Here is a 23,781-nt window from a genome sequence, read left to right as displayed (position 1 = left end):
TACTAAAGGCTGTCATCCACAATCGAATTACTTGGGTTGCGATAACACTTGCCGATGGCAAGGTATCGTAAAACTTTTTAACACTGTCTTCTAAATTGTAAGTTAGCCCATACGGGGTATATATTAAACAAAAAAGGCCGATTAAATACGTATATAATCTAGTTTGACAAAATTTTCTATAGAAATAAAATTTTGACAAAATTTTCTATAGAAATGAAACCTTGACAAAATTTTCTATAGAAATAAAATTTTGACAAAATTTTCTATAGAAATAAAAATTTGACAAAATTTTCTATAGAAATAAAAACTTGACAAAATTTTCTATAGAAATAAAATGTTGACAAAATTTTCTATGGAAGTAAAATGTTGACAAAATTTTCTATAGCAATACAATTTTGACAAAAATGTCTTTAGAAATAAAATGTTGACAAAATTTTGTATAGAAATGAAATTTTGACAAAATTTTGTATAGAAATAAAATGTTGACAAAATTTTCTACAGAAATAAATTTTTTACAAAATTTTCTATAGAAATAAAATTTTGACAAACATTTCTATAGAAATAAACTTTTGACAAAACTTTCTATAGAAATGAAATTTTAACAAAACTTTCTATAGTAATAAAATTTGACAAAATTTTCTATGGAAATAAAGTTTTGGTAGATTACAACATTTTCTATAGAAATAAAATTTTGTCAAAATTTTCTATGGAAATAAAATGTTGACAAACATTTCTATAGAAATAAACTTTTGACAAAACTTTCTATAGAAATGAAATTTTGACAAAACTTTCTATAGTAATAAAATTTGACAAAATTTTCTATGGAAATAAAGTTTTGGTAGATTATTTTTGGCGATATGGACCAATTTTTGTGTAATAAGTCATCGGCTATATATAACTAAAGACCGATATGGACCAATTTTTACATGGCTGTTAGAGGCCATATATTGACAAAATGTACCAAATTTCAACCGTATCGGATGACTTTTGCTCCTCCAAGAGGTTCCGGACGTCAAATCTGGGGACGGTTTATATGGGAACTATATTTAATTATGGACCGATATGGACCAGTTTTTGCATGGTTGTTAGAGACCATATACTAACACCATGTACCAAATTTCAACTGGATCGGATGAATTTTGCTCTTCCAAGAGGCTCCGGAGGTCAAATATGGGGATCGGTTTATATGGGGGCTATATATAATTATGGACCGATATGGACCAATTTTTGCATGGTTATTAGAGGCCGTAAACTAACATCAGGTACCAAATTTCAACCGGATCGGATTATTTTTGCCCCTCCAAGAGGCTCCGGAGGTCAAATCTGGGGATCGGTTTATATGGGGGCTATATATAATTATGGACCGATATGGACCAATTTTTGCATGGTTGTTAAAAACCGTATACTAAGACCACGTACTAAATTTCAACCGGATCGGATGAATTTTGCTCCTCCAAGAGGCTCCGGTGGTCAAATCTGGGGATCGGTTTATATGGGAGCTATATATAATTATGGACCGATATGGACCAATTTTTGCATGGTTGTTAGAGACCGTATACTAAGACCACGTACCAAATTTCAATCGGATCGGATGAATTTTGCCCCTCCAAGAGGCTCCGGAGGTCAAATCTGGGGATCGGTTTATATGGAGGCTATATATAATTATGGACCGATATGGACCAATTTTTGCATGGTTGTTAGAGACCATATACTAAGACCACGTACCAAATTTCAACCGGATCGGATGAATTTTGCTGCTCCGGGAGGCTCCCCAAGCCAAATTTGGGGATCGCTTTATATGGGGGCTATACGTAAACGTGGTCCGATATGGCCCATTTTCAATACCATCCGACCTACATCAATAACAACTACTTGTGCCAAGTTTCAAGTCGATAGCTTGTTTCGTTCGGAAGTTAGCGTGATTTCCACAGACGGACGGACAGCCGGACAGACGGACAGACGGACGGACGGACAGACGGACAGACGGACGGACGGACGGACGGACGGACATGCTTAGATCGACTCAGAATTTCACCACGACCCAGAATATATATACTTTATGGGGTCTTAGAGCAATATTTCGATGTGTTACAAACGGAATGATAAAGTTAATATACCCCCATCCTATGGTGGAGGGTATAAAAAGAAGTCTGGCAGAAGCCTGTGCAAAAATCATAAAATTATGTACCGAGTTCCCATTTACGGACAACCCTCTACTTTCAATTTTACAAAAAAGAAAAACGGACAAAAGGGAACCCTCTCCCCACCTTCGCTCCACTCCGACCTGATATCGGACTATCACGTACCCTATATTAATTTCGCAACTACTCAATGGTCCCTATAAATTCTATCGAAGTAAATCGATAAAGTTTATTTCAATTTTCCCCTTCCCCAACCAGATATCGAAAAATCATATAGTAATTTAAAAATTATGTATAAATTTAATTACCTCCTGCCACGTCCCTGTAAATTTCAAGTAGATCGGAGATGTTTAAATTTTGCTCTATTGTTTTAAAGGGACGTCACTTTCCCCGATACAATATCGACACCCCTAACCTTCCCTGAAAATCTTGAAACTTTCCTTCAAGTGTGGGGCAAGGAAGGTTGCCTCTTCGTTCATAACCTTCCCCCACTGCCTTTGTAAATTTCAAGAAAACTTAAATTTTTTTTGTAGTTTTAGAGGAGGACCTCCTCCCCGACCAAATATCGAAAAGTGATTTAGCGTATCTTTTGTAAACGTCCCAGAAAATGTCAAGCAAATTATAAGCCTAAAGGGGCGGCCTCTCTTCCGTCCAAATATCACAAAATCAGGTATCAACTATTACGGTTGACGGAGGTTACGATCTCTCCCCAGTCCTCTGTAAATTTCAAGTAACTCGGTAAAGTTTAATTGTTTCTCTGTATGTACTTAGGAGAAGCGGATGTCTCCCTATGTCCTTTTATTTTTATTAAAAAATCAGGAACCTGATATAAATTTCGTAACCCATTTTTTCTGTAAAATTTCAGTCGGCGGAGTTTAGTTTTGTTTGAACTTTCAAAAAAAAAAAAATTGGGCAAAGGGGTGGTCCCCCTCCCCGACCAAATATCGAAAAATAATGTAGCGGATTTTTGTCTACATGCCAACCCCAACATTCAATGAAAATTTCAAGCAAATCGCATAATATTGTTCCAAGTTTCAAAAAGGAGGGCAAGGAGGAGGTCCCCCTCTCCATCCACATATGAAATCATCGGGTACCCCATATTAATTCCATAACCTCACCACATGTTCTCTGTAAATCTCAGATAATTTAGAGAATTTTAGTTTTTTCACTGTACTTTAAAAAAAGTCGAACAAAGGAGAGGCCCCCCTCCGCCACCAAATATCGAAATAAAAAGTAGCGGATCTTTGTGTAGATGCCAACCCCAATCTTCAACGAAAATTTCAACCAAATCGGTCAACTTTGGTCCAATTTTCAAAAAGTCCGACAAAGGGGAGGTCCCCCTCCGCGACCAGGTGTCAAAAAATGAGGTACCCTATTTTCACCACATGAACGCCCCCTACGATCTCTGAAAGTTTCAAGTAAATCGGTTCAGCCGTTTCGGAGCCAACTCGGTACATACAAACAAACAAATAAACAAACATAGATTGAATTTTATATATATAGATATTAACATTTATAATTCTTTTCTCTTCTCTTTCTAGGTTTGTATTTTTTTATCATATCAGAGATAAGTATTTAATAAAAAGAATAATCTCCTGTTGACATTGCATACATTCGAAGAAACGTCAATCCCTTTATTTCACTAAAACATTATTTTAGTTCATGGAATTATTATTTTTGGAGAAATTTTCATTTATTCTAATAATTTTGAGAATACGTTATTTACATAAACTAAATTGCGGGAAAAAACATACACAAATTTAGCATAAAGATTTACTAAATTCGTACTTCTTAGAAAATAGTTCATTATTTCTTTAAATTTTACAACCAATGCATCCATTTGGAACTTGGTATGGCACTTAAGACATTCTTGCAATTTTGAACCCTTATTTTTTCTTTCAAACTAAAAAAAATTTTCCTGAACAAGTGAAACAAATTAATTATGTCTAATCACTTTTCATGAATTTGTGGAAAAATATTTACTTGTTTTTGTGATATTGGCGTGATGTCAGCGTTTGTAATACTATTTAGTAAAAATTTTCTAAAAATAATATAAATTTTCTAAAATTAACCAAATTTTTTTCCCCTGGTTGTTTCACTGTGTTTTTCAGTGTATTGTGATATAATAACTTTATATAATGTTAGAAAGCAAAAACAGCCGGAATTTTTTTTTAATTTTTTTATTAATATTGAAATATATGCTTTTGGGGGTAAACACGTTTACAATTTATTTTAATTAGAAATTCTCTGGAATTTTATTATGAGCACAATAAATAGCTTTAAGGTATCATTTACTAATTCGCCAACGAAGCTAAATATTCTGTTACCTAGCTACATAAATTTTGCATTTTCTAATGGCTTCCATGTAAACTATAGTTTTGTTTTTGTATAAGTGAGCTTTTTATATAAGTGACATATTTTTGCTTATTCGAATGGGGAATGGGTAGAGCTATTCCAGGAACTGGACCCAAAAAAACTGTAGGGTTACAATAAGAACATTACTATAGAAATTTCTTAGAAAAAAACAAGTAAGGAAAGTCTAAAGTCTGGCGGGGCCGACTATATTATACCCTGCACCACTTTGTAGATCTAAATTTTCCATATCACATCCGCCAAATGTGTTGGGTGCTATATATAAAGGTTTGTCCCAAATACATACATTTAAATATCACTCGATTTGGACTGATAGACTTTTACAAAATCTATAGACTCAACATTTAAGTTGGCTAATGCACTAGGGTTGAACACAATTTTAGTAAAAAAATATGGGAAACCTTTAAATCTGAAGCAATTTTAAAGAAACTTCGCAAAAGTCTATTTATGATTTATCGCTCGATATATATGTATTAGAAGTTTAGGAAAATTAGAGTAATTTTTACAACTTTTCGACTAAGCAATGGCAATTTAACAAGGAAAATGTTGGTATTTTGACCATTTTTGTCGAAATCAGAAAAACATATATATGGGAGCTATATCTAAATCTGAACCGATTTCATTCAAATTTGGCACACATGACTATGTTACTAATTGTACTCCAAGTGCAAAATTTCAACCAAATTGGGGCAAAACTCTGGCTTCTGGGGCCATATAAGTCCATATCGGGCGAAAAAAATATATGGAAGCTATATCTAAATCGGAACCGATTTCAATCAAATTTGGCATACATGACTATACTACCAATTGTACTCTTTGTGCAAAATTTCAAGCTAATCGGGATAAAACTCTGGCTTTTGGGTCCATATAAGTGCATATCGGGCGAAAGATATATATGGGAGCTATATCTAAATCTGAATCGATTTCAACCAAATTTGGCACGCATAGCTGCAATGCTAAATCTACTCCCTGTGCAAAATTTAAACCAAATTGGACCAAAACTCTGGCTTATAGGACCATATTAGTCCATATCGTGCGAAAGATATATTTGGGAGCTATATCTAAATCTGAACCGATTTCAATAAAATTTTGCACACTTGACTATACTACTAATTCTACTCTTAGTGCCAAATTTCAACCATATTCGGCCAAAAATCTGGCTTCTGGGGCCATATAAGTCCATATCGGGCGAAAGATATATATGGGAGCTATATCTAAATCTGAACCGATTTCAATCAAATTTTGCACACTTGACTATACGACTAAGTGTTATGTTTGTACAAAATTTCAAGCAAATCGGTATAAAACTCTGGCTGCTGGGTCCATATTAGTGCATATCCGGCGAAAGATATATATGGGAGCTATATCTAAATCTGAACCGATTTCTTCCAAAATCAATGGACTTAAATTGCGACCTAGACTTTGATCACAAAAATGTGTTCACAGACAGACGGACGGACGGACGGACAGACGGACATGGTTATATTGACTCAGGGACCCACCCTGAGCATTATTGCCAAATACACCATGTGTCTATTTTGTCTCCTTCTGGGTGTTACAAACATATGCACTAACTTATAATACCCTGTTCCACAGTGTGGCGCAGGGTATAAAAAGAAAGATTCTAACTATGAAGACGAGATCAGGTTCATTTTTGTTTGAGTTTTAGAGGAATCATAAACACCTCGTGTAAGTGTGCAAGAAAATGCCGAAACAACGACTTAAATTGAAATCTAAAATCGTTAGATTTTTACCCCCATTATTCAAATGATTACGAGAAATAATATCTGGAAATTTTACATTCAGTTTCTTGCAATTTGCATGGTCAGTGTGCCTTCTATACCCTCAAGAAGTGGAATCGGTCTATATGGAGGCCCTACCAAATGGACCGATAAATACTAAATCCGTTACGATTTCAGGCAAATCGGATAAAAGCTGCAGTTTATATAAGCCCAAAGAGTCAAAGCGGGAGATCAATCTATGTGGGTGCTATGTCAAGAACATGCACCGATATACAGTAATCCCTCGATTTACGTTGTTGTTGTTGTAACAGTTTTTAATGTAGTTTCATCCATTTTGTTCTATGCTTGTGCAGTTCAGCTGGTAGCCAGATCAAGGAACTCTACGACAAGGATGGGGTGTGTCCAGAGTGGTCTGGTAGTGAGACGGGTAGGCTTAGCTGGGCAAGCAAAAAGGTGACGAGTGCATGTGGCCCTTGATTACAGATGGGACACACGTCAGCTACGCTGCTTCAATCACTGATAAGTATGAATTGAGGCGGCTGCACGTGCCTGATCTTAGTTGGGCCAAAACTACCCTTGTCTGCCGTGGGAGGTCTCTCTCCTCCGGTGCTATGGGCGGCGGTCGGACTCCGAGAACAGAATTAACCTTGTAGCTTCTCACCGCTTCAGCTACAGTATCCTCATGAATCCTGTTCAGACCAGTCTGGCATGCTGCCTGATCTAGAGGCTCTCTTTTGTAACGCTGGATCTCGGGCTCTAGAAGGTGAAGATCAACCCTTACATTCCTGGGTGGAGGTTGTCTATCCACAAGATGGTGATTCGAATGACAACTTGGATGGCAACCCAAGAGGTACTGCTTTGACAACATGTAGTTGTGTCGACACACTGGGATGATCATGGTCTCCGCATAAAGGTGATCCAGGGGTGTACTGCGGAGACATCCTTTTGCGATTCTAAGGGCAGCGTTCTGACAGGTCTGTACGTTATTCCACTGCGTATCGCTCGTTTGAGGTATCCACACTGGCGCTGCATAGTTTACCACTGACCGGCCAATTGTCTTATATGTAGTTAACAAGGTTTCTTTGTCCGCATCCCAAGTGCTGCCGGCAAGTGACTTGAGGACCTTGTTTCTACCGCGGAGCTTATCACAAATTGCAGTGGCATGGGCGGACGACATATAAAAGCTGTCGAATGTGACCCCTAGAATCTTAGGGTAATTGGTTGTCGGAATTGTTTCTCCATCGACTCTGACATTCAACTGCCTGCGTACTTCCACCGTCCATGTAGTGAATAGTGTGGCTGAGGATTTGGTGGGAAATATCCTCAAATTTCTTGCAGTGAAATAACTGGTAAGATCAGCGAGGTAGACATTCAATCGATCGCAAATGTCATCAACAATGGGCCCGGATGCCATGATTGTGCAATCGTCCGCATAAGACACAATCTGGACGCCGTCAGGAGGGGGTGGAATCGAGGACAGGTAGAAGTTAAACAGTGTCGGAGATATCACCCCGCCCTGGGGAACTCCCTATTTAACTCTACGGGGTTTTGACTTCTTGTCCCTGAATTCCACGTACGACTGGCGTCCACACATATAATTCAGAACCCAACGCTTCGTTCGTGCCGGTAGGTACGTATTCTCGATGTCCTCGAATAATGTTGCATGGTTGACCGTATCGAACGCTTTCGATAGGTCAAGCGCCACGAGGACCGTCCTATGACACGGCTTGGGCTGGTTAAGTCCCCTATTGATATGTGTCGAAATGACATGTAAGGCTGTCGTCGTACTGTGTACCTTACGGAATCCATGTTGATGGTGGGCAGCTGGAAAATTCTCCACCAGGCTGGGGAGGAGTAGTGCATCAAATGTCTTGGCAACTGGCTAGAGAAGGGATATCGGTCTGTACGATTCACCTTTACTCGAATCTTTGCCTGGCTTCAGTAGTGGAATCACTCTTCCCATCTTCCAGACATCGGGTATAATGAGTGATTCCAAGGACAAATTGAGGAGTCTGGTCAGGTACTCAACTCCCAGTATTCCCTGATGCTTCATCATTAGCATTGAAATTCCGTCGGGGCCCAGCGCCTTGGATGGTTTCGCACTGTTGATGACATTGGTAACTTCGGCTGCGGTGAATTGTGGAATGTCGTCGGCTCGGAGACCACGTATGCCACGAATGGCTCTCCTTTTCGTTCTATCACTCTCGGGATGCTCGACAAATTGTCGGTTGAAATATTTGACGCATCTCTTCGGATCAGTCACAGTCACGTCGCCAAAGGTGACTGAAATCCCATAATCCCTTATAGCGGGGTTCGAGAGGGCTCTCGATTTACGTCGTCTCAGTTTACGTTGTTTCGATTTACGTCGTCAAATTTTTTGTTCAATCAAACTTCGATTTACGTCGCCATTCGATTTACGTTTTTTTGCCCATTTTATAAGAAACACCTTCCATGAGTAAAATAAGTATCAACGATGATGGCATCGAAACATATTTTACGCAATTCTTCCGAATTTACTGAATTACCTTTATTTTTGAAGTTAACATACATAAATGGACTTAGGAGTAAGTATGAGCAATTGTTAATTCAGTTTACGTCGTTTCGATTAAAGTCGTTAAATTCCGGAACCAATCACGACGTAAATCGAGGGAGTACTGTTTGGGTTATATAGGGGGGGGCTATGGCCAAAAACCTGGATCGAAAAACAAATCTGTGCCAAATTGCATGGCGTGAGCGTCATTATTGAAAGTTGTAGCGTGATTACAACAGACAGACGGGCGGACAGACATGGTTATATCGTCTTAGAATTTCTCCCTGATCAAGAATAAACTTTATATGGTCGGAAATAGATATTTCGATGTATTACAAACGGAATGACAAACTTATTATACCCCCATCACCATTCTGTAGTCGTTGGTATAAAAATATTTGGAGTGCAAATTAAAATTATGAAATTTGAAAAAAAAAATATTTCAAAATATTTTAACAGCAAGATTCTTCAAATCGAAGTATGGTCCATCGATAACCCAAAGAAAATATTAATTGTCTTTTGATTAAATCCATGAATCGAACCATTTTTGGCTTTCTCATAAGTACATAAATACTGATCAGCCAGGTCCGTTGGCAGTGCTAGGAAATTTCGCTTGAGGGGGCTAATCCCTCCAGGAAAGTTCGACATTTTGTGTCTAAAAAATTTAAAATCTAAAAATTGTACCTAGATGAAGATGATTTGTTTTTAGTATTCGAATTTCACAAAACGAGTTCGTCAGTTTAATAACCCTTTACTCTATTAGATCCTTAATTTTGTGGTAGTAATAGTGTCCGAAATTTATTTTAGGTTCATAAAGGACACTAAATATCATTAATTGTTTGATGATATAACCTACGTATAGACCGATCTCCCATTTTAATTTAGGTCAATAACATTCCACTATAGAAACCAATAAAATTTTGGTCGAATCATACACTGAAAAAAAAGCATGCGCGGTTCCAAAGATTTTGTCTTTACTTTAACAATTTTGGTATTGATTCCGAGCCAAAGAAGCGGAGAATACAAGTAAGGATACTTTTAAGACACAATTATCTTTTAAATTTTTTGTTTTGTGTACTTGCCTCTAGGAAGCAAATTTTGATTTTTCGTTTTTTTCAGCTTTTTTTCTTCATATGCTATCAAAATCCTATAAAAACGAGTTAAGGAATACTTTATTTTCCAAATTCAGGCTCGAGTTCCAGTAGAAATTATGCTATGTTTCAAGTAAAAAACATCTTTAAAATAAAGTTCTGAAAAATATGTCCTAAAGGGTGATACGGTCAAAATTTGGTCAATATATGCCGCAAATAAGCTGGGTGTATTCGCTACAACCGTGCATCGAGCCAAAAAACGAGCCGGACTATCGACTTACAAGAAGGTAGTGACTCCAAATCGGGATGATAAACAAATACGACGGCCAAAGCGCGATCCCGGAGGCTGTACACGACGATGCTGACGAAGTTTGACTGCGTGGTAATGGACGAAGAAACCTACGTCAAAGCCGACTACAGGCAGCTTCCGGGACAGGAGTTTTATACGGCAAAAGGAAGGGGAAAGGTGGCAGATATTTTCAAGCACATAAAACTGTCAAAGTTTGCAAAGAAATATCTGGTTTGGCAAGCCATCTGTACCTGTGGCTTGAAAAGCAGCATTTTTATAGCTTCCGGGACTGTCAACCAAGAAATTTACGTGAAAGAGTGTTTGAATAAACGTCTTCTGCCTTTCCTGAAGAAACACGGTTGTTCCGTACTGTTTTGGCCGGATTTGGCATCTTGCCATTACGGTAACAAGGCCATGGAGTGGTACGCCGCCAACAAGGTGCAGGTGGTTCCCAAGGACAAGAACCCTCCCAACACGCCAGAGCTCCGCCCAATTGAGAAATACTGGGCTATTGTCAAGCGGAACCTAAAGAAGACCAAAAAAACTGCTAAGGATGAGCAGCAGTTCAAGGCAAACTGTCTTTCTACGGCGAAGAAGATGGACAAGGTGGCTGTACAAAATCTGATGGCAGGTGTCAAGCGTGAGGCCCGGCAATTCGGATTTGGAAAAGCGAAAGCCTAACTGAATATTTTTCCAGAATTTTATACTTGAAAAATAAATTTAATTTGATTTTTTAAATAAACGATTTCACCGATTTACACGCGTTTTCCCTTGACCAAATTTTGACCGTATCACCCTTTATTTTGAATCGATTTTTTTCTTTGTAGTCAAGATTCCAAAAGGCAACAAATTTAAAGACAATTTCATTAATTTTAAAGAATTTTTCTGAATTATTAAAGTCAAGTTGAATTTACCCCAACATTTTTTTCTTTCGTGATATGATACCCATGTTTAAGTAAAATCACTTAATTATAAGGACAATACGACTTCATTGAAAAGTTTATCGACTTTTGGACAAGGAGAAAAACTTTATATTAGAGAAATGCGTCTTCTATGCTAAACAAAATTTGCATTCGTATTTGAAGGACATGAAATCTTTGGCCTCACGATAATATTTTTTTCAGTGTAAATAGGACTTCTTTAGGTATTAGACAAATGTTATTCCTGCAAATATAACATATGTGGTTAAAAATTCCAAATATATCTTCGGAACCAGTACCGTTTGAAAAATATTCCATCAATTTCACATAAAATTATTTGTATTGCATTTATGGCCTCAGACGCCCATAAAAAAGTCTCTATGTACATATCTAAAATTTTTAACATACACGATATTAACCGAATTTCGACTATATATAATAATCCTTTATGGGGATATGGTTTCATAGAAAATTCTTGTATGTCTTCCATTCGGACCGGGCGAAATTTTTATCTCATAAACTTTGATATTATTAATGGCGTCACATAAATATTCTTTAAAATATAAAAATCCCTAAGAAATATTAAAAAAAAAAAAAAAAACAATAATCCCATCGTGAAATAATCATATACATGTTGCTCAAAAAGTGAATGTGAAAAACAATTTTTTTCTAAGGTTCAAGGATTATTTTTCTGCCCACATTAAAAAACAACATCAAGGACGCAACAAAGAAATAAACGAAAAAAAAAAATAAAAATAAAACAACCAGAAACATCAAAACAACCACATAAACTCTAAAGTGTGGGATTTTGTTATGAATGGAAAAAGCGATGAGAAAAACCAAAAAACAAAAAAAAAATACAAAATAAGCATCACTATTAATCAGTGGAAAAATTATAATAAAAATGTGCACCAGGTGGTTGAACAAAATTATTTTTTTTTCGTGTGTTGCATATTATGCAGCTGATAATAGGTGAAAATAGAACTTTATGATGACGTCAAGTATAGGTAGAAAATGGTTTGATTTGAGATCCTTTCAAGGAAATATATCAAGGAATTAATATAACGGAAGGAAGGAATTAATATAATATATGATGTGTATATATATTACAAAAAAGTCATAAGATGTTAAAAACCAAAATCTTGGTAGCCAGTTGTAATCACCTCTTCAAAAGAAAACATTTTCAGGAAACTTTTACCATGGGATAGCAATGTTTTCGTTTTTACAATAGACCCTTCAATTCACTGTAACTCTTGATACAACCTCATTTTTGAAAAGTCTAGTGACCTCGGCGGGTCATAAAAAGCACCAAAGTGGAGCTGGGCCTCATCAGGCAAGATGATTTTCTGAAGAAGTTTTTTGTAATGAATTTTAATAATTTCAGTAAATTGTTGATACGTATATTGTTCCATTTTTATACCCACCACCATAGAATGGTGATGGGGGTATAATAAGTTTGTCATTCCGTTTGTAACACATCAAAATATAGATTTCCGACTATAAAAAGTATATATATCCTTGATCAGGGAGAAATTCTAAGACGATATATGCATGTCCGTCTGTCTGTCTGTTGCAATCACGCTACAGCCTTCACTAATGGGACTATCGTCCTGAAATTTGTTTGCCGGCAGGTCAAGGTCGAAGATGGGCTATATCGGTCCCAGTTTTCATATAGTCCCCATATAAACGAGGTCCCGATTTGGGGTCTTGGGTTTATAAAAACCGTATTTTTATCCAATTCAAATCTATTTTACGACCATAAAAAGGTGTGTCGAAAATGGGCTGCATCGGTCCATGTTTTGGTATAGCCCCCATATAGACCGATCTCCCGATTTTACTTCTTGGGCTTCTAGAATATTTATTTACTATACGATTTGCCTGAAATTTTAAATCTAGAGGTATTTTAGAACCGCAAAAAGGTGTGTCGAAAATGGGCTGTATCGGTCCATATTTTGGTATAGTCCCCATATAGACCGATCTCCCGATTTTACTTCTTGGGCTTCTAGAAACCGTAGTTTATATCCAATTTGCCTGAAATTGGAAATCTAGAGGTATTCAAGGACCATAAAAAGGTGTGTCGAAAATGGGCTGTATCGGTCCATGTTTTGGTATAACCCCCATATAGTCCGATCTCCCGATTTTACTTCTTGGGCTTCTAGAATCTGTATTTACTATACGATTTGCCTGAAATTTGAAATCTAGAAGTATTTTAGAACCGCAAAAAGGTGTGTCGAAAATGGCTGTATCGGCCCATGTTTTGGTATAGCCCCCATATAGACCGATCTCCCGATTTTACTTCTGTGGCTTCTAGAATCTGTATGTACTATACGATTTGCCTGAAATTTGAAATCTAGAGGTATTTTAGAACCACAAAAAGGTGTGTCGAAAATGGGCTGTATCGGTCCATGTTTTGATATAGCCCCCATATTGACCGATCTCCCGAATTTACTTCTTGGGCTTCTAGAATCTGTATTTACTGTACGATTTGCCTGAAAGTTGAAATCTAGAGGTATTCTAGGTCCACGAAGAAGTGTGTCGAAAATGGGCTGTATCGGTCCATGTTTTGGTATAGCCCCCATATAGACCGATTTCCCGATTTTACTTCTTGGGCTTTAAAAATCCGTAGTTTTTATCCATTTTGCCAGAAATTCGAACTCTAGAGGTATTTTAGGACCATTAAAATGTATGCCGAAAATGGTGCTTATCGGTCCATGTTTGGGTATAACCCCCATATAGATTGATCTCCCAACTATATTTCTTGGGCTTCAAGAATTCATAGTATTTACCCAATTTGTCTGAAATTGGAATTCTGGAGGTATTTGAGGACCATTAAGATGTGTGTCGAAAATGGTGAGTATTGGTCCATGTTTTGGTATAGCCCCTCAATATAGACCTACCTCCCGAATTTATTTCTAGGACTTCTAGAATCCGGCTGACCACAAAAAGGTTAGCTGAATATTGTAGCCCCCACATAGACCGATGTCCTTGGGCTTCTAGGTTAGGTTAGGTTAGGTTAGGTGCAGGGTTGGCCTGTCACAAACTGTGACTTTTGCGAAATACATTTGCGACGGTATAATACGTATGTCTCAAAAGTCGTAAACCTACTGTAGAAAACCAAATTTTGAATGGAAGAAATCCTGAACATTTTTTTAATTAGTTTGACAGCATTCGCTGTGAGTTTCTGCAGAAATTTGTGAACGTTTTCCCATGGTCAAGCCTAATTTCTTAGGTGGTATCGAAATTCCCGGTGGTGAGTGTGCAAAATACCTTGGGGTTATATTGGACAGGAGACTGAACTTAAAGCTAAGAAAGGACGAGAAAATCCACGGTTACCCTGTACTCGTGCAAAAGGCAATAGGGAAAATGTGGGGACTAAAACCGAAAATTGTGAACATTCCTAAGAATTGAAACTTCTTCGCATATAACATCATCTTGGATATCATCGAATTCATTGCCTAGCTGACGCGACTAAAGTATTTTAAGTTTGCGACTTTTGTTACTTTTTCTACATTTACGACGCGTATGTGATGTTTACGACGTTTACAACTTTGCGACAGTCGCAAACCTAAAAAAGTTTGATACAGACCATCTCTGGTTAGGTGGCAGCCCGATGTATCAGGCTCACTTAGACTATTCAGTCCATTGCGATACCACATTGATGAACTTCTCTTTTATCACTGAGTGCTGCCCGATTCCATGTTAAGCTCAATGACAAGGGACCTCATTTTTATAGCCGAGTCCGAACGGCGTTCAACATTGCAGTTAAACCACTTAGAGAAGCTTTGAAACCCTCAGAAAAGTCACCAGCATTACTGAGGTGAGATAACCAACCGCTGAAAAACTTTTTGGTGTTCTGTCGAAGCAGGAATCGAACCCACGACCTTGTGTATGCAAGGTGGGCATGCTAACCATTGCACCACGATGGCTCCCTAGTTTTTATCCAATTTGCTGGAAAATGTAAATATACTGGTATAGTAGACCCTCAAAAATCTGTATCGCATTTATTTTTAACGGTCCATTTGGTAAGGCATCGATATAGACCGATTTCTCCTCGCCCAAAGAAAAAATATTTTCCTTCAAAATGAAATTTTAGACAAATAAATTCTACTTTCGTGTAAAGTATTTTCTTTTAGAGCAAATTAATCCGAATGTTTGATAAGCGATTCAACGAATGTCTCTAAAATTTGTGTCAAAAGGAAACTTTGCTTGTCTAACAATATTTTCCTCCGAAATTAAGTTTTAGACAAATAAATTCCCCTTTCGTGTAAAGTATTTTCTTTTAGAGCAAATTAATCCGAATGTTTGATAAGCGATTCAACGATTGTCTCTAAAATTTGTGTCAAAAGGAAACTTTACTTGTCCAAAATTTCATTCCTCAGAAAAGAAAAATCTTCTTTCAGTGTATACCAGGCGTACTGCGCATGAAAATTGTTTGAAAGTGAAAGTAAAATTTCCTCGTAGTCATTTAATAATCTACAGATTTAGAATTTCAAATCAAGGCTTTTTTCAACATTTACACGATATGTTTATGATTTATCTAAAACTGAAACAAAATTGGTTCTTATGAATCCAGAATCTGATCTAGTCTTCAAAGGTAGGATCCTTAAATTTAATTATTCGGGGAGCGTACTGGATGAACTGATTTACTTTGGAGAATATTTGCCATCAAACTGCCTGAAATTCTATATATTATCAAGTAACCCGCTACGACGAATATATTTCAAAGTAAACTATAATATTTGATTCATGGTGGTGGGGATTTAAGATTCGGCCCGGCTGAACTTACTGTTGTATATACTTGTTACTAATGGCGTAGGGTGCAAACTACTGTGCAAACATGTTACAACATTTTTTTGCATGCGCAACCCTGCGGCCTAAGGTACACAAAAAAAAAAATTAAAAAAACAAAACATTGCATTTCAATTGCACAATGATTATTTCGGAATTTAAATGAAAATATAAAAACCAAATCCGTTTTCAAAAGGTCTAATTAAAAATTCCCTGAAAGGGTTTACTCTCCCAAAACAGAACTCATTTCTTTTTAATGTGTTGCTGTGGTTGTTGTTACGTTTGTAAACAAATCCTAGCGGACAGTATTATTTAATGGGTATGTAATGTACAAAGGTCGTTTTATTTACGGTTCTCCACAAAACAAAAACATGACATTTTAACAAGAAATAAAATCACACTCAGATAATAACACAGAAATACTCACGCACACACACATTCATACAAATGCATTCTACTCACTCTCTATGTAACATGTACTTCAATAATGAAATTAAAATGAATAAAGCAAACTCTAGATCTCCTTGACATGTGTGTGTTTCTGTATGAGAGAACTTATTATTCACCCTCATCCTCATAAATTTTGTATTTATTTATGAATATTTCAACCATAATAAGCAAACAACTTTTATACTCATGCAAAAATAACGAGTAAACAAGGGCGGGGGGCATGGCCACAGTAGCGAGATTAACCAAAAGAAAATCTCAACTTAACTATCCATCTCCACATATCATGTGAGAGTATATTCTGTATCAACATATGTACATGGTTGACATACCAAATAGTATCGGTAACACCGTTTGCTTTTATGCCTGTGAATTTTCTGGAGGGCTTTGCGTAAAAGTTACAAAATGCCAAAAATATCATGGTATTATAATGAAGTTCATGATGCAAATAAAAATTAAACTCTCTACAGTTTGTTATATTTTTCTTCTTGACATTATCATTAACATATTGCAGCATATCAGTATATGCAATGCTATCAAATATATAGGGCGAGTATCTACTTGTAGATATAAGAATGTTAAGAATTTTATTGGTAGTATAATTCAATGATGTACAAATTTAAATAGCAATAGTCTTATGGAAAGAACCCATCACAATTCAAATAAGCGATAATAATTGGTAAATTGTATATTATACCCAAATGTGAAAGGTTCATGCAATATTGAATGTATGTTGGGCCCACTAATGCCTACGGATGTCCCAATCTCATAATAGGTCATATGACGATCTTACATGATCAATTGGCGCACAGCATCGCGAAGTTTGACTTGGTCGAATTTACAATAAGATCGAAAAACACTGGTCATTAACGGAGCCTAAATATTGTATTTTGTTGGTCAGTTAATCTTCGTCGAATGTTGTAAAAATTATATCACGGAAATTTTCACATTTTAATTCCATTTTATGGACTAGATGAGAGTACGTATAACCTCAAACATGTCAGTTGTTAGTTGGCAGATTGTACAACTAGAGTTGCTTAGTCCCGCCTTATCGGTCCTCGTTTGGACCTATAAGAATCAATTTTAGCAGGATTATTAGAGGCCATATATATTGTTATAGTGTAGGTTAGTAGCAACTCGTTTTTTTAGGCTCACTTAGACTATTCTGTCCATTGTGGTAACCAGGGCTGTGGAGTCGAGCTAATTTTGCAAGACTCCATCTCCGACTCCAGCATTTTTCATCAGCCTCGACTCAAACTCCGAAGTCGACTTCGGGTAATATAACTAAATATCATTTTAATACCACTAATTTGTAGTTATATTGTGGTGGGTACCGTAAATAGATCGATATAAATTATCGTGTTTATTTATGTGTGCAAAAAAATCTTAATTTCATATTTGGCATCAAATTTAACTCAATGTCGGCCCTATGTTTAATAAATAAAATAATGATATAAATATCCATTATAATATGAGTAGATACAAACAAATTTCAGTATATGTATTTATAGACAAGTAAACACACAATTTTAGTAAATAACAAATAAGAAAAGTCGTGTGCAGGTATACCCTGCACAACTTTGTATTTAGATCTACATTTCTTTAAAATCTCAAATCCTTCAATTTTGTTGAGTGCTTTATATAAAGATTTATGTTCTCATTCACCAATATTTAAAACTGACTTGATTTGGACAATATTTTGTCAGACTTCTACAAAAAGTTGGGCACATTGTGGAAAAATTGTGACAAAAATTTTATATAGTAAATAAAATTTTGCAAAGATTTTCTGTAGAAATAAAATTTTGCAAAATTTTCTATAGAAATACAATTTTGAGAAAATTTTCTATAGGCATAACATTTTGACAAAATTTTCTATAGAAGTAACATTTTGAAAAAATTTTTATAACAATAAAATTTTGAGAAAATTTTTATAGAAATAAAATTTTGAGAAAATTTTTTATAGAAGTAACATTTTTACAAAATCTACTATTGATATAAAATGTTGACTAAATTTTTTATGGAAATTAAATTTTGACAAAATTTTTTATAGAACTAACATTTTGACAAAATTTACTATTGATAAAAAATTTTGACTAAATTTTTTATAGAAATAAAATTTTGACTAAATTTTTTTATAGAAATAAAATTTTGACAAAATTTTCTATAGAAATAAAATTTTGACAAAATTTTCTATAGAAATAAAATTTTGACAATATGGGAGCTATATCTATGGGAGCTATATCTAAATTTGAACCGATTTCAATAAAATTTAGCACACTTGACTACACCACTAATTGTACTCCTTGTGCAAAATTTCAACCAAATTGGGCTAAAACTCTGGCTTTTGGGGCCATATTAGTCTATATCGGGCGAAAGATATATATGAGAGCTATATCTCAAACTGAACCGATTTCAATCAAATTTGGCACAACTGACTATAGTACTTATTGTTCTCCTGGTGAAAAATTTCAAACAAATTGGGCTAAAACTCTGGCTTCTGGTTCCATATAAATGCATATCAAGCGAAAGGTATATATGGGAGCTATATCTAAATCTGAACCGATTTCTTCCAAAATCAATAGGGTTCTATTCTGATCCGAAACAGGAACTTGTGCCAAATTTGAAGGCGATTGGACTTAAAGTGTGACCTAGACTTTGATCACAAAAATGTGTTCACAGACTGACGGAAGGACGGACAGACGGACAGACGGACATGGCTAGATCGACTCAGGGACCCACCGTGAGCATTATTACCAAAGTGTATATCTCGTCTCCTTCTGGGTGTTGCAAACATATGCACTAACTTATAATACCCTGTTCCACAGAGTGGTGCAGGGTATAATAAATTTTTGAAAAAATTATCAATAGAAATAAAATTGTGAAAAAAATTTTATTTAGTAAATAAAAGTTGCAAGATTTTCTATAGAAATAAAATTTTGCAAAATTTTCGATAGAAATAAAGTTTTGAGCAAATTTCCTATAGAAGTAACATTTTGAGAAAATTTTTATAGAAATAAAATTTTGACAAAATTTTCTATAGAAGTAATATTTTGACAAAATTTACTATTGATATAAAATTTTGACAAAATTTTTTATAGAAATAAAATTTTGACAAAGTTTTCTATAGAAATAAAATTTTGATAAAATTTTCTATACAAATAAAATTTTGACAAAATTTTCTATAAAAATAAATTTTTGAAAAAAATATCAATAGAAATAAAATTTTGCAGAATTTTTATATTGTAAATAAAATTTTGCAAAATTTTCTATAAAAATTTGCAAAATTGTCTATAAAAATAAAATTTTGTCAAAATTTATATAGTAAATAAAATTTTGCAAAATTTTTCTATAGAAATTTGCAAAATTTTCCATTAAAATAAAATTTTGACTAAATTTTTTATAGAAATAAAATTTTGACTAAATTTTTTATAGAAATAAAATTTTGACTAAATTTTTTATAGACATAAAATTTTGACAAAATTTTCTACAGAATTCAGTCTAACATTCTAGGAAACACAAAATGATCTCCGTAATTGGAAGTTGCTTTTCATTTACAGTTATACCGTACATTGATCGAATGAATAATGCAATGGAAACTGATTTGCGTAAAAACTTTGTTAGTTAAAAAATTTTAAGTGTTTAAAAAATTATTTTAGTCGGAGTCGAGCAAAATTTTTACGACTCCGACTCCAAGACTCCTAATCCGACTTCACAGCCCTGGTGGTAACACAAGTGGTGAACTTCTCTCTTATCAATCAGTGTTGTCAGATTAGGAGATTTTTACCAAAACTGGGGATCTTATTTCGTGGTTGGCGAGCTTTTTTTCGTTTTGAGGATCCTGAGGTTTGGCTGGGGATAACGTCGTGATTTAGGAATTTTTCTGGGGCTATTTCCGCCTTTAATCACTTAGTTTCATGTTTGTTATAGAAAGTGTAAAAGCAAAGTACAATAAGGCTTATGGGCTAAACAGCGTTCGCAACTATATATTTATGTAACAAATTGGAAGAAGGCCAATTGTTATTACTAGGGGTTATATATCTGTCAGGTTTTACACAATTTGTTTTAAGTACCATGACAATTTTCTTGTAGGTTCATTTCAATTTCGTTTGTTCCTACGGTCGGTCATTAAAAAATAATAATTTGAATTTTTGTTTTTATTTGTTATTTTTGTCTTTAAAATAATGCAATTTTAATTAGAATAAAGTTTAGAATCTTTGCTTCAAAATTTTTTTTCTTTATATTTAGGACACAAATTTTGGAAATTTTCGTCCCTCCGTTAAAAACACATGTATTTGAACTAAGGCAAATTTTCCTTAAAGTTCAAAATACATTTTTGATTTAAAGAAATCGTCCTTAAAATAACTGAAACATTAAATCTTTAGATTGAAGATAAAAACGCTTCATATATTGGCTAAGATTTATTTTGATGAATTAGCATCATAGGTTTAAAGTTTTTTTTTTTTGGAAAAGAAAACATTTTGGAATTTATAAATTGGATTTTTAAACTGACGTTTGCTTGGACGTGAAAAGCTTTATTAATATACCACAAATATACAATGAAAATTCGATAAATGAGACCTGTATCCTAGCTTTAATTTTATTGATCCTACACTCAAAAAAAAAATGTTGTCGTTAGGCCGAAGATTTCATGTCCTTAAAATACGAATGCGAATTTTGCTTAACATAGAAGACGCATTTCTCTGATATAAGGTTTTTTCCTTCTCCAAAAGTCGATAAACTTTTCAATGAAGTCGTTTTGTCCTTATAATTAAGTGATTCGACCTAACAATGGGTATCATAACATGAAAGAAAATGTTTTTGCACCAAGGTCAACTCGACTTTAATAATTCAGAAAAATTCTTTAAAATTAATGAAACTGTCTTTAAATTTATTGTGTTTTTGCATCTTGACTACAAAGCAAAAAAGTGTTAAAAAATAGGAAATGGTTTTCAGTGTTAAAAAATAGGAAATGGTTTTTATTTTAAAGACGTTTTTGATTTGCATAATAGCATAATTTCTACTTGAAGTCGAGTCTGAATTTGAAAATGTATGTTGTCGTTAACAGGTTTGTAAAAGACTTTGATAGCATATGAATAAAACAAGTTGAAAAAACGAAAATTTTAAATTTGCTTCCTAAAATCAAGTACGCAAAACCAAAAATTAGAAGGGAATTGCGTCTTAAAAGTATCCTTACTTGAATTCTCCTCTTCTTTGGTTGGGAATCAATACCAAAATCATTAGGGTAAAGACAAAATCTTTGGAACCGGGCATGCTTTTCTTTTCAGTGTAGATTTAAAACCGATGGGCCGCTAAAAATGTCTTAGTTTTAAAGAAGCCGCATCTTTGGCTCGGAATAAATACAACAAGTATATATGGCCGTAAGTTCGACCAGGCCAAATCTTATGTACCCTCCACCATGGATTGCGTAGAAACTTCTACGAAAGACTGTCAACCACAATCGAATTACTTGAGTTGTGGTATCCTAAAACTTCTTAAAATCGTTTTCTAAATTGTGAGTTAGTCCATACGTGGTATATATGTATTAGACAAAAAAGTATGTATAGGTAAGTCTACAAATAATTACGAATCGATATTGACTTTTGCACGATATGTAGGGAGCCAGTATTGAAATATGGGGGGGGGTCGCTTATATGGGGGCTATATACAATTATGAACTTGATATGGACAAATTTTTGTGTGATACGATTCCCGATTTATCTGAGGGCTATATATGACTATAGACCGATATGGATTATGGACTGATATGGACCACTTTTGGCATGGTTGTTAAATATGATATACTACCACCACGTACCAAATTTAAGCCAGATCGGATGAATTTTGTTTCTCCAAAAGGCACCGGAGGTCAAATCTGGGGATCGGTTTATATGGGGGTTATATATAATTATGGATTGATATGAACCAATTCCTGCATGGTTGTTGGATACCATATACTAACATCACGTACCACATTTCAACCGAATCGGATGAATTTTGCTCTTCCAAGGGGCTCCGGAGGTCAAATCTAGGGCTCGTTTTGTATGGGAGCTATATATAATTATGCTGCGATTTCGACCAATTTTTGCATGGGTATTTAAGGCCATATGTTAACACCACGTACCAAATATCAACTGAATCAGATGAATTTTGGTCTTCCAAGAGGCTCCGGAGGTCAAATCTGGTGATCAGTTTATATGGGGGCTATATATAATTATGAACTGATATGAACCAATTCCTGCATGGTTGTTGGATGCCATATACTAACATCACGTACCAAATTTTAACCGAATCGGATAAATTTTGCTCTTCCAAAGGGCTCCGGAGGCCAAATCTAGGGATCGTTTTGTATGGGAGCTATATATAATTATGCTGCGATTTCGACCAATTTTTCCATGGGTATTTAAGGCCATATGTTAACACCACCTACCAAATATCAACTGAATCAGATGAATTTTGGTCTTCCAAGAGGAGAGAATTTTGTTTCTCCAAAAGGCACTGGAGGTCAAATCTGGTGATCGGTTTATATGGGGGCTATAGATAATTATGCACCGATGTGTACCAATTTTTGCATGGTCATTAGAGACCATATACTAACACCATGTACCAAATTTCAGCCGGATCGGATGAATTTTGCTCCTCCAAGAGGCTCCGGAGGACAAATCTGGCGATCGATTTATATGGGGGCTATATATAATTATGGACCGATATGGACCAATTTTTGCATGGTTGTTAGAGACCATATACTAACACCACGTACCAAATTTCAACCGGATCGGATGAATTTTGCTCCTCTAAGAGGCTCCGGAGGTCAAATCTGGGGATCGGTTTATATGGGGGCTATATATAATTATGGGCCGATGTGGACTAATTTTTGCACGGTAGTTGGAGACCATATACCAACACCATGTACCAAATTTCAGCCGGATCGGATGAAATTTGGTTCTCTTAGATGCTCCGCAACCCAAATTTGGGGGTCCGTTTATATGGGGGCTATACGTAAAAGTGGACCGATATGGCCCATTTGCACTACCATCCGACCTACATCAATAACAACTACTTGTGCCAAGTTTCAAGTCGATAGCTTGTTTCGTTCGGAAGTTAGCGTGATTTCAACAGACGGACGGACGGACGGACATGCTCAGATCGACTCAGAATTTCACCACGACCCAGAATATATATACGTTATGGGGTCTTAGAGCAATATTTCGATGTGTTACAAACGGAATGACAAAGTTAATATACCCCCATCCTATGGTGGAGGGTATAAAAATCCTTAAGGGGGGTCAAAATCTTTGGATTCAAGTAAACATTTTTATATCTCGTAAAAATCACCCTTTACATTTCTCCAAATTCAATCTAGCCTTCATGTAATAATTATGTTATTTTTCGAGTAAAAAGAGACTTTAAAATACAGTTTTGAAATACCTAACCTATTTTGGAACGCTGTTTGTGTTTTGCAT

This window comes from Haematobia irritans, chromosome 3 (assembly GCF_050003625.1).
Source record: "Haematobia irritans isolate KBUSLIRL chromosome 3, ASM5000362v1, whole genome shotgun sequence".
Classification (NCBI taxonomy): Eukaryota; Metazoa; Arthropoda; class Insecta; order Diptera; family Muscidae; genus Haematobia; species Haematobia irritans.
This window is presented reverse-complemented; position numbering follows the sequence as displayed.